Source organism: Gopherus evgoodei, chromosome 11, assembly GCF_007399415.2.
Source record: "Gopherus evgoodei ecotype Sinaloan lineage chromosome 11, rGopEvg1_v1.p, whole genome shotgun sequence".
Lineage (NCBI taxonomy): Eukaryota > Metazoa > Chordata > Testudines > Testudinidae > Gopherus > Gopherus evgoodei.
Genome location: NC_044332.1, coordinates 39928583 through 39947024, shown reverse-complemented (window position 1 = coordinate 39947024; position 18442 = coordinate 39928583). Strand labels below are relative to the sequence as shown.

At 42.4% G+C, this 18442-nt stretch overlaps 1 protein-coding gene across 5 annotated transcripts in view; it reads left to right on the top strand.

The window, feature by feature from the left end:
- Window positions 1-18442, top strand: part of RAPGEF4 (Rap guanine nucleotide exchange factor 4) — a 227608-nt gene that overhangs the window by 126219 nt on the left and 82947 nt on the right. The window lies entirely within an intron of this gene.

Below are 18442 nucleotides of genomic sequence, written 5' to 3'. Positions count from 1 at the left end.
TGTTCCTTTACACAGGGCTGAATTTTACCTTATCTGCACAGAATAGCCATAATCCCAATTCCCTTTCAAAAAGTGCTTCTCTGCCTTCATACTAACCAATTGGAACACACATATGATAAGGTATTGGTAATGCTGTCTGGGTTTAAAATAACCACAATAGCAGGAAGAAATAATAGTAACGGAGTCTGTTCCTGCTGGGGCCAGGGTGGGAGAGTTACAGGGATATATAATGTTGCTTGGATGTTTTTTTTTCTGGACATAGTATTTTAAAATGATTCATTTATTTTATGTCTTTAAAAAAAATAGAATTTTTAAATGGAAATTGAAAATCTTTCTTCACATCAGATAAAGCAAAAGAATACTTTAGCCCATTTCATTAATGTGAATATAACTAATTGAAAAAGGAAGCCATTTGTTCTTGTTCACTTCCACCTCTCCCAATCTGCCTGTCCCTCTTCCTCAGAGATAGTAACCTTTCTTAATCATGTCTTTTAGCCTTTATTAAGCATACTGACACTACTGCATACGCAGTTCCTTTTTCCGCTCTGTCACTAACAGCATAACACTTCCTGACCCAGCCTTATCCTGCATGAAAATTAACACTTTTCCATGAACTTAATAATAGTAATCCTACGCACTTCGATAGCACCTTCCATTCTAAAACCTTTCTAAAATGAATTAAGGTCGCAACACCTCTGTGAGGTATGATAATCTCCATTCTACATATGAGGAAACTCTGGCACAGAGAGGTTAGGTGACATACTTGAGATACACAGGAAGTTGGTAGCAAAGTTGAAGCGAAGTAGTAGAGCGGAAGTTCACTTGTGGAATCCCACAAGGATCGATGCTCTCTCCGGTCCTATTCAACATCTGCATGCAGCCACTAGGTAAATATGGACTCGGGTGCCAGAAGTATTCTGATGTCACACAGCTCTACCTATCCTTCCCCACAAATGGGCATACGACTACTACCCAGATGGCCCAGTGCTTGGATGAGATCAGCTCATGGATGATATCAACTGGCTGAAACTGAACCCAAACAGAACACAGGTGATACTGGTGGGCAAAGGAAAGCATTTGGAAGGTTTGCAGCAATGGTGCAATCACCTTTGGTTGAAGATACACTTTCATAATTGGTCAATTCAGTCTGTAGCTTAAGAATGCTCCTGGATTCCTCACTGCAGCTAAGCTTTCACATGGCAGCATCTGTGAGTAATGCTTTCTACTGTCTCCAGTTGACTAGGAGACACTATCACATCCTGGCAAACGCTGACCACACCTTTGTCACCTCTTGATTGGCCTACAGCAATACAGAATACCTGAGCATGAAGCCTTCAGCACTATGATGGCCTTCGCTCATGCAGAGCATCTCCTCATAGTCTGGGCTTAGGCCTTTCATACTGTGGAGGCAGGTTTGGTAGGGGAGCCCAGGCCCTCCCATTCCACCAGACTCCAGCTCAGGGCCCCGTGAAGCCTATTAAAGGTCTGACACCTGGGAAACCTTAAGGCTGCCCTCCCTCAGCCACTTCCTATTATCCCAGGATTGTCCAGAGTTTGCTGTCTGTGGTGAGAAGATGTGCCAGGAGGTCAGCTCACCGCTTGCACCTCCTTGTGGCCATGTGGTGGCTTTGCCCTGGGCCAGGTCACTTCTCAGTCTCTATCCTGCTGGGTAGTCCATAGACAAAAGAAGGGGAATTAATGCAAACACTGAGCCCATATAAGAGAGAAGGGAATGCCTCCCTCTCAGGGAGTATCTGCAGCAGGTAGGGTTGCCAGTCCTCCAAGATTAGCCTGGAGTCTCCAGGAATTAAAGATTAATCTTTCATTAAAGATTGTCATGCGATGAAATCTCCAGGAATATATCCAAACAAAATTGGCAACCCTAACAGGGCCTCTCTTCCCTCAGGGAGGCACCTTTGGGCAGTTGTTGCAGGGAGAGATCCTGTCTTCCCTCAGCTCTTTTCACAGGTCCAATCTCTTTCCTGGCCTGCTTGCAAGTGAGCTGTTCTGCTCCCTTTTAGCTCCTCCTCCAGTCCGTGCATCTCTTGCAGGTGTGGCAGGGTGAGGCTGGCTAAACCCAGAGCAGCTTATTAATCCTGTGTTACCATTGTGGGGTTTGTTTACCGCTCACAAGCTCTTAGGAAATTCCACTTGGTCCAGAATGCTGCAGCTACTGTCCTCAGCAACACAGACTACTGTGAACACATCAAACCTGTCCTCTGCATGCTACACTGGCTTCCCATAGAATGTCAAGTCAAGTTCAGAGTCTCAGCCCTTATCTTCAAGTTGCTCAATGGCCTGGGTCCAAGTTATCTAAAAGATCAGCTAAAGCTCTGGGATGAAGAATGTGGTTGACAATTTCACTTTTCTGGCACAATGTAACTTTCTGCAGTGAGGGTTAAGCTCCTGTGTGCAGGGCCCAGAACTTTCTTGGAGCGCAGTCAAGATTGGGGATGAACTCCCCCAGGAACCAAGGACCATCACAAATTACACCACCACCTTCTCTAAGTGAAAAGAACCTTTCTTTGATATTGACTTTTCTGACATAAACATATAGCAACACACATATATTTAAAACCCTCAAAAAAACACTTTACATACAATTCTTCTTCAGGGAGATGAGAGAACAAACATGAGATGTTAGTAACTTTGCTTAGTGCACTACTGAAAGATGCTCAGATACTGTGGTGATGAGTGTGGTATAGGAACCTATGTAGAACAGAATAGCTCATGATTATGCTCATACTTCTATGCCTTTGCCACAAGTTCATACTTCTTTTTATTTACTGAAAGTGAAAGCCAGTGCACCAAACAATGTGTAAATGCACAAATGTTTAGTTTACTGCATATCAGATTTATTTATATATGCATTTATGAATTATACCAATACTATAGTACCTGAACAACTTGTACCATTCTCATATCCTGCTATCAATTGAAGATTTGATTGACCTGGAAAATATGCCTACAGGTCCAGATTCTCAGATGTGTGGGGGTAGCTTTGCACTGATCCAGGATGCAAAGTTGCGCTAAATCCAGCATTAGCAGCCAGAGAAGGATTCCCCCTGTATAGATGAATCCTTGTGTAATGCAGAGCCACTTGAACAGCTACTAGGTTCGTGCTAAATTGCACGTCCGGAGTATCCTTATGCCACAGTTATCCTTGGCTACTGGAATGGCCCTTAATGATGCTGGTGGTAGATGCAGTTTAGAGCAGGGTTTTCAAGCTTTTTCTTTCTGAGGCCCCCAAGATGCTATAAAAACTCCACGGCTCACCTCTGCCACAACTCGTTTTCTGCATATAAAGCCAACACAGGCACTGGGGGTAGCAAGCAGGGCAATTGCCTGGGGCCCCATGCTACAGGGGTCCCCCGCAAAGCTAAGTTGCTCAGGCTTTGGCTTTAGCCCTGGGTGGCAGGGCTTGTGGCCCCAGGCTTCAGCCCCATGTAGTGGGGCTTCAGCTTTCTGCCCGGGGTCCCAGTGAGTCTAACACTGGCCCTGCTCGGAGGACCCCGTGAAACCTCATGGCCCCCCAGTGGGCCTCGGACCCCTGGTTGAGAATCACTGGTTTAGAGTACCCTTCAAAGATCAGCCAAGCACTGAGGTGGATGAAGTTTAAAGGAAGCTCTTTAAAATACTATGTTCTGTAAGAAAACATCCTGCACGGATCCTGATATATTTCCAAATTTTTTGTTTTTATTATTTTCGTAGAACTTGCTTGTTTTAATTTTGCATGTAAATAATTCACAAATCTTTTCACATGGCTCATAAATTTGCTTCAAATTAAATATATATTCCACTCTTTAAATATGAAATGTATTCATCTCTTATTCAGTTTATGTTAATTCTTTTAATAGCTCTAGAATAGATGATTTTCCATATTCACCATCTAATTATTTGAGCTGTATGTTCATAGCTTAATTTTTTCTCTTCTCACCTTTTTTCTTTTTTGATGAGTAACATAAGATTTTTCTTCTAATGTATGCCTTCCAAATATCCCACTATATGGGAGCATTTAGTATTCCTGGTTCAATTAAAATGGATCAAAAATGCATTTCTGTCTGAAGAAAGCTGCAAAGTGATTTTTTTGTACCAAACAGGAATTCATTTGCATTTGGGGTTACTTTAGTGCACATCATTTAATACAAAGACACAATTAAACTGAGCATAAAATAACTGAAACAAAATATGAAATGATTGTGTTAATGTCATCAGTTATATTTTGGGGAATGGAAACAATCAATTCTAGACTCTCTTACCTTAGAAAAAAGAATATAAATGCTTTCTGTTGGATTAGTTAAGTTTAATAATTGTATGATAATATCTCTTGAAATAGTTTTGAAAAGTCTTATAGAACTAAACCTAGATATGACTGGGTCTAGTAGTTCAGCTTAAATTTCTAGGCTAAATGACAGAATCTATGATCATCTCAGATACATTTTGGAAAAAGTTACAGAAGACAGGAGAGTCCTGATTGTGTGCAGGTAGAGCCGGGAGCCAGGCCTGTATTTAAGGTTGCCTGATACTTTCCATCATGGGACTCATGGTGTTTAGATGTTGCTTGTGATTATTAGAACTGGGAGCACTGTCTGTTGGGATCTGAAAGGACAAGAAACAAGAAGGAGGGGGAAGGAGTTGAGGAGGCTGAGTGGAAGTTACAGAGGGTGCAGCAGCAGCTTGGTAAAGAGGTTTCCACTTTCAAAATAAAGTCCTGTTGAAGTTTGTTAGTACCTTGCTTGGTTGATACAACAGAACCCTATTTTCAGTGCTTATAACTTTTCCAATCTTTAACTTTTGGGGTTGAAATATTCCACGCCAGGGGTCTACCTGAGGCTGAAAGTTTCAGCTAAACTGGTTTGGCCATTTCAGAGAATGAAGTTGGGGAAAATATGTAGTTTGTCCATGTTAAAAAAATAAAATAAAATAATGCTTAGTCTTTTCCTGGAGAAGCTCTAGCATTTCCATGCAGGGACTTGAAATTTAGCGGTGGGTGTCACTCTGGCATCAGGGATGAACCTTTTGTCATCCCCATAACACTTTGCCCAAGATATAAGCCCATGGCTGCCCAGAGGGGGGGGCAAGAGGGGCAATTTGCCCCAGGCCCTGGGCCCCGCAGGGGCCCCCACGAGAGTTTTTCGAGGCCCCTGGAGCGGGGTCCTTCACTCCCTCCGGTGGGCCTGGAAAACTCTTGCGGGGCCGGGCCCCTGGAGCTTCTTCCGCTCCCGGTCTTCACCGGCAGGGGGTCCTTCCATTCTGGGGCGGAAGGACCCCCAGCCAGTGAATTACCGCCGAAGCAGGCCCCGCTGCCGAAGTGCAGCCGAGTCTTCAGTGATAATTCGGCGGCGGGGGGCCCTTCCGTTCCGGGACGTGCCCCAAAGACTCACGGTGGGGGCTCCCTGCCACCGAATTACCGCCAAAGACTCGGCTGCACCGGCGGGTCCCACTTCGGCAGCAATTCAGCGGCGGGGGGCCCCGCCGCGGGTCTTCGGGGCACTTTGGCGGCGGGTCCTGGAGTGGAAGGACCCCCCCACCGCTGAATTACCGCCGAAGCGGAGGCACTCCACCGCCGAAGACCACAGGCCCCCAGAATCCTCTGGGCGGCCCTGTATAAGCCTCTGAAAAATCCCAGTTCACACATGCTTGCTAGAGAGATTTGTTAGAGTTTGACATCTAAATTCTCCAAAGATCCCATCTGCGCTGGGCACATTCTGCACATGCATGCCAGCTCAGGGCTGCAGGAACTGAACAAGCTTTTCTCTGCAATTATTTCTCTCAGCTAAGCAGTGACCAACTTTTGGCTCTGGAGCCACATGCTGCTCTTCAGAAGTTAATGTGCGGCTCCTTGTATAGGCATCAACTCCGGGGCTGGAGCTACAGGCGCCAATTTTCCAGTGTGCCAGGGGGTGCTCACTGCTCACTCCCTGGTTCTGCCACAGGCCCTGCTCCCACTCCACCCCTTCCCACCCCCTCCCCTGAGCCTGCCATGCCCTCGTTCTTCCCCCGTCTCCTCCCCCCTAGAGCCTCCTTCATACCATGAAACAGATGATTGGGAGGTGTGGGCAGGGAGTGGGAGGCGCTCATTGGCAGGGTTGCTGGTGGGTGGGAAGTGTTGGGAGCCAGGGGCGGGCGGGGGAGCTGACGGGGGTGCTGCTGACTTATTACTGTGGCTCTTTGGCAATGTGCATTGGTAAATTCTGGCCCCTTCTCAGGCTCAGGTTTGCCACCTCTGTCCCAGTTGCTAGGGGCCTCTGTGGAGCCAGGCACTGGAACTGCAAGGAGGAAGACTGTCACTTCTGTGCTCTCAGTGCATTTCCTGCTGTCACCCAGGCAGTGAGAAGGAGCAGGAGGAAACTGGCTGACTATTCCCAGGGGTTATGGGGACAGGGGAAGAGGGAGTTGCAGGACCAAGACAATAGGGGGAAGAAGGCAGGATGGCAGGGGTAGATAGGAGCAGAGAAAAACCCAGGCTAGGTGCATAGAGTCTCTAACCACTCTCCTACAGAACCTGGAATTGAACTCAGAAGTCTTCAGTCTTTGCATTCCTTTCCTGTCAGCAATTAACTGTGAAATCCTCTGCCAAAGCATGTGTCTTCTCCTCCTCTAATGATGGTCCCAGAGAGGATAACAGCCTACAACTGCTATCTTTTACTCTGTTAGCTCACGTGGAAGAGATCTGTGCTGCGGACCTAAAGATCTCAACCCTGTTAGTGTCCTATGCTGGGGCTCAATATGGTTTCTCATGTTGGGATTTCTGGGGGGGTTTTTGTTTTTGAATTAGGAAATTAAACCCAAAAAACGATGTTAAAAGACCCTTAAAGTCAAGCATTCAAAAGTTAGTCAGTGTCAGAATGTGCAATTTTAATTAGCTCCCCTTGTGTGTATGCATTATGTTATGTATAGGGTTTAATTACATAATCACATTATTTTTTCTGTGGGATTCCTTAACAATATAAATTCTAACTGCAGACAATAACGTTGACACATTGTTTTTATTTTGGTCCAGCCTAATTCCTCTAACGTTGCATAGAAAATTAATTTAATATATGCCTTATTTGTGGAAAAATATATATCCCAAATGTAGGAAAGCTCCTATTCTTCATTTTTCTTCTTCTCACTGCTTTTGCAGAATAATCTATATACACAATAAATTAGATGTAATTGGCATGAGTTTTTGCATTTAGATCTTGATATGAGCTTGTTTGAACTCTGTTATATTTGAATGTGTTCCCATGCATACAGTTCTACTATACTGAAATAACAACATGGGCTCCCTCTGGTGGTCAAAATAATACTATTAAATACCCTTAATATTAGGTAATGGCTAAACTGTCTGCTTTTTCTTTCAAAGGTAATGCATTCAAATCCTGCTGAGTGTAATTTTATCAAATTTTCGTTTATTTGAGGACATTTTTCTTAACAAGACCTTTACAATATATGCTTATATGCTTATATATCTCTTTGGAAGTTATCTTTTTGTTTTGTTTCCTGCATGTTTTATTTGATAGACAATCATTTAAAATTGTATTATATCTTTAATACATTATAGCATTTCTGGCTTTTTGGCTGTTGTCCTATATGAATTCTCACTTGCTAAAAGTTAGGCATGTGCTTAAGTGCCTTGCTAGATCAAAGGTCTAGGTTGGTGTAATTGAGAACAGAATTTGGTCCATTCAAATAATTGAAGTAGCATGGTGGAAAAGCAGTATTTGGTATTTTGTCAGCCCTAGATCTTTTTAATTAAAATATATAAAAGAATTTTTAGTAGAAAGAAAAAGTATAATCTGAGTATTAATCATTTAAATGATAGCATTTTCTACATAAATAACCAAATTAATATTAATTTATTTTAATTTTTAAGCCCTTATTGGTAGCTCTAGGCACTTTAAAATAAGTAAAATATACTGTTTACAAAGCTAACTCAAAAATTCGCCAGATACAATACTGAACAGCCTATATGACATACCAATAATGGTCATGCTGGTCTACTATAATAACCACAGTAGTAATAAGCACAGTAATTCCACCTCTGGTTATACTGTCTCTCAATTTACCATTCCCAGATGCCTGAGGAGAATGCTTACCTTTTAACATATCCAATAGGCTAACAAATCTGGGGTTTGTCTGACTCCTAGCAGAATTCTTATGGAGAATTTTGGCACTACTGTAAAATACTGGGTTTGTAGTAAAAGACTGCATGAAGTATTGTAGCAAGTTGTAGAAGTGAGGACAGAGTTTTTTTGGAAAGTTGTGATCTCAATGTGGCACTTGAATTAAATTTATGTGTTGTAGTTTTGAGTGAATTGATTTTCTATGGTCTTGTCTACTTAGTGTGGCAATGTGCATGAGACAAGTGTGAATTCTAAAGTGTACCAATGTGGTTTGCAGTAAATGGCCTGTGTAGTCCCTACTGGAGTGGACTAAAAGTTCCCTACTGCATGTTAGTGATCTTCATGTACATGTATCAGAGGGGTAGCCATGTTAATCTAGATCTGTAAAAGCAACAAAGAGTCTTGTGGCACCTTATAGACTAACAGACGTATTGGAGCATAAGCATAAGCTCCAATACGTCTGTTAGTTTATAAGATGCCACAGGACACTTTACTGCTTTCATTTACATGGTTTGTGTAAGTGACCTACAGTGTATATACACTGTTGTAAGTCCTAACCTTCTTGGGCTGTGTGCCAAAATCTATTATCCTATACACTGTCAGCATAGGATAGCAAAGGTAATAGTTTTGTATTTTCTGTTTTAAAACTGTTACATATGCCCTTTACACAATGATTTCTAAATAATATTTTTATGCAACCCGAACTATAATAGTTCTTTCTGGTGTCTGCTATAATATTTTGGCATCCATTATCTGATATATGAAAATATAATTTTCTTAGATGTCTAAGTTCTTCATTTTGCACTATGTGCTTTGGGTTCAGTAATTATCAGATTCCATAGCAATTTGGCTGTTTTAAAGACTGTGTGAGTGAGTATAGTCACTTTGCAGTGAGTCACACTGGAGGCAGCATATGGTGGGAGAGATAATAAATACTGAGGTGTGAAGTGTGAAGGCGTTTGTGACAAATGTATTTTTATACATTAGTAATAAACTTCATCTTGAAAAATGTGCAGGGCTTTATCTGTCGCCAGATCTCTTTACATAAGCTACATTATTAGAAAGTCTGCAGTTTTACATAAACTTGTCTTATGTAAGCTAAATTGTTAGAGAGTCAGTACGGAAGATTGAAAGACACCATGGACTTAAATGTCAGCAGTATGCAGATGACACACATTTCCTTAAAATCAAATGCAGAAGCCATTTGACCCAAAACATATGTGAAGTCAGTATATGGATGAGAAGCTTCTGGCTGAAGGTGAACCCAGACAAGAAAAACGTGATGATAGTGGGAAAAGAGGTGCTTCTAAGAACTAGCTAACATTCTTTCATCACCTGTCATCCAATTCAACTGACAGATCATCAAAAAAGGTGTGGGGCTTTGGGGTCTTTCTGCACTCCTCACTGATCCTGGAGACCCAAATAGTGATGGCTGCCATGAACAACTTCTATTTGTAGCTCACCAGGAGACTAATCTCTAATGTGACAAACACCGAGCTGACCAGTATATTCCATCCTGTTGACACTTGCAGGATTAATTATTGATTGTTACTTGATTATTGCTATACCAGGAATGAACACAAGCTTTGAAAAAACTCCGGCTGGTCCAGAATGCCACAGCATGTCAGCCAACCAACTTGGATGTTAATAGTCACTAACTTGCCTCTTCATCACATACCTAATCTAGTTCAAGATCATAGTCCTGATCTTCAAAACCTTTCCATGAGTAAGATCACCTCTCCTTCTACAGTCAGGACTTTCCACCACAGTTGCATTTCTCAGGAACAATGGAGCTGTCTACAGCAAGAGTAAAACTGATGAGAGATGCTAACAGAACACTCTTGGTGGATGGTCTTTTCCTGAGGAGGGAAGAACCTCACAACTCTCAGGTCCAAGTGAAATACTATTTTCTTCACTTTTATTTTCTCACAACAATCACAAACGAGATCAGAATAAAATTAAATCTGCATCGGTGTGTTTGTGTACGTACTATTTAAAAGCCTAGTCCAAAATACATTTCTACTTTGGGAAGCCCTGGCAGTGAACCACTGGTCTGATTTTAATTCTGTGCCTTCAGCCACCACAGCAAGGTGCAATAGAAGCACCTAAAATTGGTGGCCAAGCTTTTATAGTGTGGGCCACAAACAGAGAGATTGTCTTGTAACCACCTCCTCTCCCATTCACAATTGCAAAACATCACTGTGGCGACTACAGTTGTTCACACATGAAAGAGTAATAAGTATAGATGTATTTTAGCTGTCATTGTGCTACAAGCATGTTGTCTATTTGGCACAAAGCTAATCATCCTGTCCTCTTTTACTTTTTGTTTTATCTTTCCTCTCTCATCTGTTCTTTTTTCTGTCTTCTGCAAATGAGAAGAGCCAATATCATGGGACTATGTAACAGTTCCACGACCCACCCCTCTTCCTGGGGCCTGTTTGCCCTCCACAGTAAGGCCAAGAGAGGCCTCAGGGTTGTGCAACACCCGTGTCTTTATTTACTTAATGTTGTCCCACCACCAGTGTCCATCTATATACAAGCTTTACAGGTCTGGTTAACTTTCTTACAGGCAGAGTCAGCCTTCAGCTAGGAGGCCTCCAGCTTCCTCCCTGACCGACTTCTTCCTGGCTGCCCATCTCCAGCTGGCTCCCTCCCAGCCTTTATAGCCCTTGGCTTGTCAGGCTGGCAGGTGTTGCCAATCCTCAGGCCAGCATCAGGCCTTTTCTGTCAGCCCCAATCTGTTTCCCCTGGTGGTCTTTAGCAGGTGCTAATTAGGTGCTTCTGCACCAGCACCCTACTACAGACTACCACCAAGTACTCCCCTGCCTCTCCAGTTTGGGAATCATTGGCCTGGATACATAGGATTGCGCACAATTGATCTTTTCAGATACAATGGAGCAAATTCATCCTTGGTACAACTCCAGTGAAATCAGTGGAGTTACTCTGGAAGCACATTGGTGTAAATAAGAGCCAAATTTGCCCATCTGTTTAACAATGCGAATTAAGCTAAGTAAACCATCCTTTGTAATGCAAGAACTTAGCCCCAGATTGTCCTGTATGCAGGAAAAACCCATGTAGAGAACGGTAAACTGTGGCTAGCTGATGAAATTTCCCTTGTTTTGTTCCCTTGAGGAGCTGGCAGAATTTAGCCCCTTCACTCCCTGTGGCATATGCTTTAACCCTCCAACCCTACACCCATCCCAAAATCCATGGGGATCCACTGGAAGGATGGGCCATCTGTGTGGAGGCCCTATGCCTCTGCCCTCCACCTGGCTCCCTGGCAGCACAGCTCCATTGGAGCCCCAACTGGCAGGTCCCAAGCTGCTAACTCTGCTCTTATAAACACCCCCCTCCCACCCATCACCTCAGGATCTGCCCTGCAACTTCCTTTCTCCCTTTCCTCCCTGCCATCAGCTCAAAATCTCCTGCCTTCCATTGGAATCCTCTTCTCCCTCTACCTCATTCCTCAAGATCCCCACCCTTCTCCCAAGATTCTCCTCTATCCCAGGGGACTTTTCCAAGTGCTGCTCAGGAGTCTGTGTCCCCTGCCAGGACTGAAGAATCTAGGTCCACCTGCCAGGAATCCAGTGCACAGGCAAGGCCCTCACCCTGCACTGCCTTTCCCCCTGCCTAGCCCTAGTGCAGCTGGATGTAGGGCTTCAACCTGCCAATCTGAGCATGCTTGTAGGCAGCGGTGTGGCTCAGAAAACAGATTTAGGGGGGCACCTTATAGCCCTACCTACCCACAGCCTATGATTATTTTAAATGAATGTCACAGACAGAAATAATTTCTTTTTCGTGTTTTATGTCCCGGGTTTGTACAGGAAAATAGAGTCCTGATCCTTGACTAGGTTGCACAGGCACTATGGTATTAAAAACAAATAAAATAATAATAAAATCATTTCACAGCTTCCTTCCCCTCACCCTTAATTATTAATCCATCAAATCTTTGTCGCCAATATATAGATGAAGAAGGGTCTCACCAGTTATTACCTCAGTGTAATCATTATTCACTGGCTCAGGATGACATTTGATTTTATGGAGTACAAATTCCAGAATACAAGTATATTACTTGTAAGACAGGTAGACAAAATGCTCTGCGGGAGATTATATGACTGACTATAAGAAATCTGATTTTAAGATCCCCGATTCAATTTTTCTGCCAAACTTGAGAGAATAATTACAAGATTCAAGAAACTCATTTTTCTGTTTCAAATCTAAGGGCGAAATGTGTTACTTTTGTATGCGTGACTTGCCTGAAGGCATAAACCTTGAGAAGAACGACCCTTTTCCTCACTGTAATCACCCACTCTCTTTTCCTGCCTTTCAACTGCAAGAGCTAAATTGAGCATATGTGCATGTCTTTATGGATTGTGATCAGGGCTGGCTCCAGGGTTTTTGCCGCCCCAAGCTGCAAAAAGAAGAAGAAGAAAAAAAAAAGCAGTGATCACGATCTGCGGCACTACCACCGCCGCCTCAGTCTTCTGTGGCAATTCGGCAGCAGGTTCTTGGCTCCGAGAGGGAGTGAGGGACTCGCCACGAATTGACGCTGAAGAGCTGGACGTGCCACTCCTCTCTGTTGGCTGCCCCAAGCACCTGCTTGCTGGGCTGGTGCCTGGAGCCGGCCATGGTTGTGATGTGTAACAGTGTACCCTTTCTGAGACACCACATCCAGAGTTGCCAGGGGCAGGGCCCTGCCTGTGTGCAGACACGCATGTCAAGTGATGCTCTGGTGAGCTCCTCGGAGTCTGCGAGCAGTGAGTGCCAGTGGGCCAAGCAGGAAGCCTGGGCCCAGCTCTTTGAGACAGAAGCTACCTCTGTAGGATGAGTGTGGGACAAGGCTCAGCCCAACTCCTCAAGAATATTTGAGAAAAATTCTGATAAGAAGTTACAAATGTTAGACAGAAGTGTCAGATGTCTTAGACACAGTTGAACATGTTGTTCTAGCCTATTCTTTCTAGGGATGGTAAAATGCTTTTCAAGTATTTAAAAATTTATGGTTTCTTCATTATTTATTCTTTTTGTAAGTTTCTGTCTAGAGGAAAGCTTGACATGAGAGCCTTAATGTATTTGATGTCTGTGTTGGGACTTCATCATCAGGGAATTGAAGATTTAAACTGAAGATATCAGTTAGTGAGGCAGTACAAACACACATAGGTACGTGAGTTTGCAAGTATAGAAATGAAAGCAGTTCATTTGGTTCCAGAACAAAAGCGATAAAGGAAGAAGTTGTGTTCCCAATACCAGTTACTGTACAACAGTACGGTACTAACTTGGGGTTACTGTACTATGCATGTTTTCATCTCACAGAAACAGAGTTTTATCATTTAAAGCAATGGTACAATGCTGTAGGAAGCACTTGACCCATTGAAGAATCAATCCCCAAACAAGGATGTACCATTACCTTACATTATAACTGGGAAGGAAGAGAGAAGGGAGCAGCTTAAAGGAGTGAGAACAAAACTGAACTTCAAATAAACCACTGCATATCACAAAATGGTGTTTAGTCATTCCTCACTCTTTGAAGCTGATAATGAGCCAGGTGTAGTCTGAGGAAGAGTAAGGAGAAAGCCCTTTCCATCATTCCACTCTTCTGATGTGTTTTTCTGTGTAGCAACGTCTGAAAGCCCCTTAGCCCATTAAATCCTGCAGCCTCTTTATGGGAGTACAAACCACCATTAAATCTATCCCTTTAATCTGATAAAACTGCAGTAAATTCCCCATCACTATCTTCGTGTTGGGATCTGAAGCAAGGACTCTTGGATCTAAAAGTTCACTTCAACTAAAGGAGGACTTTTAGTAATGGAAAATCCTTTTGTTAGGGCTCCGACCACCAGAGGACAAAACCATTGCAAGCTGCAGCTAAATAGCAGGCTAAACAGCATAGTATCAATCTCTGGGCTGTGTCTAGATTCAGGTTTTTGTGAGTTTTTTTTTTCTATTGTTGCTGTAGTACTGGCTCAAATCTGGGCAAAGGTGTTTTTACCTCTGTGTTGTCTAGGGTTGCTAATTTTGGCTGGATGTATTTCTGGAAGTTTCATCACATGACATAAACTTTATTTAAATATTAATCTTTAATTCCTGGAGGGTTGGCAACCCTAGATTGTCTAACTCTGTTCAGCGCAGGTCTAGAAACACGCTGGTAAAAAAATTATTATTATTATTATAATAAAAAAGTTGGTGAATGGTCTGCACTAACCACTACTGATGCTAGGAGAGCTGTGTGGATACCACATTAATGGTGGGGAAATTTCACAAAAACTTGATTGTAGGCAAGACCATAAAAGTCTGCCCTAGAAGTGGGGTTTTTAATGCATCTTTTACTTGAAAATTTCAGCAACAGCTCTGACGCTCCTGGGACTAATGGTACAATATAATGACAACTTCACGGTCCAAATATACGCATGCACAGTCCAAGGAAGGTCAAAGAGGTTACTGTGCTAGACTCTCTAAATATTAGCAATATCTCAAAGGAGTCTGTTAGTTTCTCAGCAGCAATCACTTTATAAAGCTCGATCCTTGAACTGTCATAGTGTGTGTGTGTGTGTCTTGTCTATTTTAGAATGTAAGCTCCTGGGGGGCAGACAACATGTATTACTACTTGGAAAGTCTGTGAATCTGTGGCAATTTATACACATCATTTTCCATGATAATATTGTTGTATACTGCACCATGAGGCATCATGTTACTTCATGATAGTCTCTCAAGCACACTTTGTAATTAGAGGGACTGTTTAGTGCAGTGTTACAGTAATTATGATTTTTAGATTTATTAGTTGCAAATATTGCATCTGCATTCAGTATTTTCACTCAAGTTGTTTTAGATTGCAGTAATTAAACTTCACATCTGGGGCAGCAGACATTAATGGTTTGTCTTCACAGTATTTGCTTTGAGGATAAAATACTTAATCCAATCCAGTATGCTTTATCTAACTGAATTTATAAAATTTTTGGTAGGTACTGGGAGAGGTAAGACAAAGCCACATTCTTCACAAACTTGCTAAGGTTGTAGTGGAATGTAATGGTAATGTAAAAGTGTCAGATTTCGCATTGTTATTTATGTCTGTAATGCTATTGAATTAGAAATTGCTGTGTTGGGCATATTTTTGGAGCCAAATTTTCCTAATTTACCAAAATAGAGTTCAATATAAAAATGGAAATAGATTACTGTCTATTCAGAGTTGCACCAGTCACTCACTAGTTAAGAGGTAAATTGAACTGAAATTCTGAACAATAGATACTTGTGTTCAAAACCATGTGAAATACATTCAGGACTTTCACTGTTTGCTGTCTTGTATTTCCAGCTGTTGTGTGCCTCTCTCCTGTAAATACCACCTGCGAATGCAGATAAACTCAGTGGTTTCCAGCCTACCTACTGGCTATTCCAGTGTTATGGGTATTCCTGTGAACAGCCAGGCAAATCATGCATTTTAATATACAGCCATATCTAATAAGTTAATTTCAAATATCTTTACTGGCATGAAGTCAATACACTGATTGCCAAACTTATTAAGTACTAGGACATCACAGCATTTTCTAAATTATACACATCGTTATAAATTCAGTTTCATGCTAATCACACTTGTCTTCATAGTACATCTCTACCCCGATATAACATGACCCGATTTAACACGAATTCAGATATAACGCAATAAAGCAGTGCTCCGGGGGTGAGGTGGAGCTGCACATTCCGGCAGATCAAAGCTAGTTCGATATAACGTGGTTTCACCTATAACGTGGTAAGATTTTTTTGGCTCCCAAGGACAGCATTATATCGGGGTAGAGTTGTATTTGCTTTTAGTATAAGATATTGGATTGGATTAAGTATGTTTATCTACTATCCTTTATTTACAGTATCACAAACTTCTTGACCATAAGATTGTGATCATGTTTTATATAACAAGCAAAATTTCTACCTAGCCTTTATAGCTGATGTTTTCCTACTAATACGTATTGTTAGAGTTAGGGCAACCAAATAGCAACTGTGAAAAATTGGGACACTTATTTTGGGGGGAGGGGGAAGGCAGAGGGGAGAGAGTTGCATATATAAGACAAAGCCCTTAATATTGGGATGGTCACGATATATTGGGACGTCTGGTCACCCTAGTTAAATGTCCATTAATCCACATGTAGCCATTGCAGACAGAAATGATGACGCCAAAGAGAAGTTGTACAGAAGATCCATGTTAGCTGTCTTTTGGGGGCCAGCTCTCCTATCTCTCTGTCAAACCTGATCATTCAAAGAGACGCCTTCACTGTCTACCTGGGCTCTGACAATCAGAGCATTCTTCTTCTTATTGTTTATTTGTATTACAGTAGCATGTAGGAGCCCTAGTCGTGCACTACGCACTCCTGTGCTACATGCTGTACAAGCACAGAACCACAAGACAGTCCCTGCCTCAAAGAGCTGACAATCTAAATATAAGGCAGGAGACAACCAAGAGATGCAGACAGATAAGGAAATGAGTCCGTATTGGTCAGTGTAGTAGGTTGTGGTCTCAGCATTCCAACAGCCTACCATTGCCACGTTTTTTGTAGGTGTCCTGGAAAAGGAGAGTTTTAAGAAGGGATCTGGAGGAAGATAATGAGTTAATTTTGTGGATGTTTACCACAACCATAATATTTGGTTTTAGGCCATTGTAACAGGAAAAAAAATACTGTTATGAAAAGTCATGCTTGGCTGAAAGAAGAAATTGCATCTAAATGTGTGTGTTTTTCCTTTCAAAAATGGGGTTCTTTCTAGCCATTGATATAGGGTTTATTTCCTCTGTTAATATTCCCGACTAAGAACATTTTTCATGCATTAGGGAACTTCAACTACATCTGTGGAAAACAATACATCATTGTAAAGAATTATTGGATCTACTGTACATAAAAGGGTGTAATATGAGATCCTGAGCCAGTCAGATTCCTTTTCAGCTTCATTTGTTAAAAGATTGTTTTATTTTTAAAGAAGGTATTTGTAGGAAGGTGAAGTTTACCTTTGACAGAGGAGAGGAATGAGGAGTACTAGGACAGCTAGACTCTGAGGCAGGTGCATTATACTACCAGAATGTTTCTTCTATCTTCATTTCACACAGCATGGCAAATTGAAGCTGGGCAAAATGCACTGTTGTAAACCTGAGGGGTGTGGGAGCCTGGATTCACCAAAGGTGGCACAAGGAGTTGTAAATTGTGCTCCCTGCACCAGCACTGCCCGTCTGCTAAAGGAGAGATTTACCCCACAGAGGGCAGACAGTGTTACTGTCATAAACAGATAGTTAAGGGTTAATAGAACAGGAGTACTTCATGTCTCTTTTGACTGGAAAGGGTTAACAAGTTCAGTGAGCCTGGCTGTCACCTGACCAGAGGACCAATCAGGGTACAGGATACTTTCAAATCTTGAGGGAGGGAAGTTTTTGTGTGTGCTGTTAGTGTTAGGTTGTTGTTCTCTCTGGGTTCTGAGAGTGACCAGATGTGCAACCAGGTTTCTCTCCAATCTCCCTGATACAGGTTCTTATAGATTCAAAATAGTAAGTACTAGGTGATAAGGCGAGTTAGGCTTATGTTTGTTTTCTTTATTTGCAAATGTGTATTTGGCTGGGAGGAGTTCAAATTTGTATTTTGCTGAAAAGATTTTAATTTGTACTTGTATACTTAGGCTGGGAGAGTGGTCCCAGTGTCTATAGCTGAAAGACCCTGTACTTATTCCATTTTAAATTTACAAAGATAATTTTTACTGTTTTTCTTTCTTTAATTAAAAGCTTTTCTTGTTTAAGAACCTGATTGTTTTTTTATTCTGGTGAGACCCCAGGGGACTGGGTCTGGATCCACCAGGGAATTGGTGGGGAGAAAGGAGGGAAGGGGGAGAGAAAGGTTAATTTTCTCTCTGTGTTAGGATTACTTTCTCTCTCAGGGAGAGTCTGGGAGGGGGAGAGAGAAGAAGGGGGGAAGGTGGATTTTCCTCTCTGTTTTAAGATTCAAGGAGTTTGAACCACAATGATCTCCCAGGGTAACCCAGGGAGGGGAAGCCTGGGAGAGGCAACGGTGAGGGAAAGGGTTTACTTTCCTTGTGTTAAGATCCAGAGGGTCTGGGTCTTAGGGGTCCCCAGGCAAGGTTTTGGGGGGACCAGAGTGTACCAGGCACTGGAATTCCTGGTTGGTGGCAGTGGTACAAGTACTAAGCTGGTAATTGATCTTAGAGGAATTCATGCTGGTAACCCATCTTTTGGACGCTAAGGTTCAGAGTGGGGAATTATACCATAACAGTTACCATTGGTGCCCGCTGCTCAGGGATCTGTAGGAAGCTTTTAAAGCTCGGGGGACCTGTCTCACTTTGATGAAATTTTCTTTGGC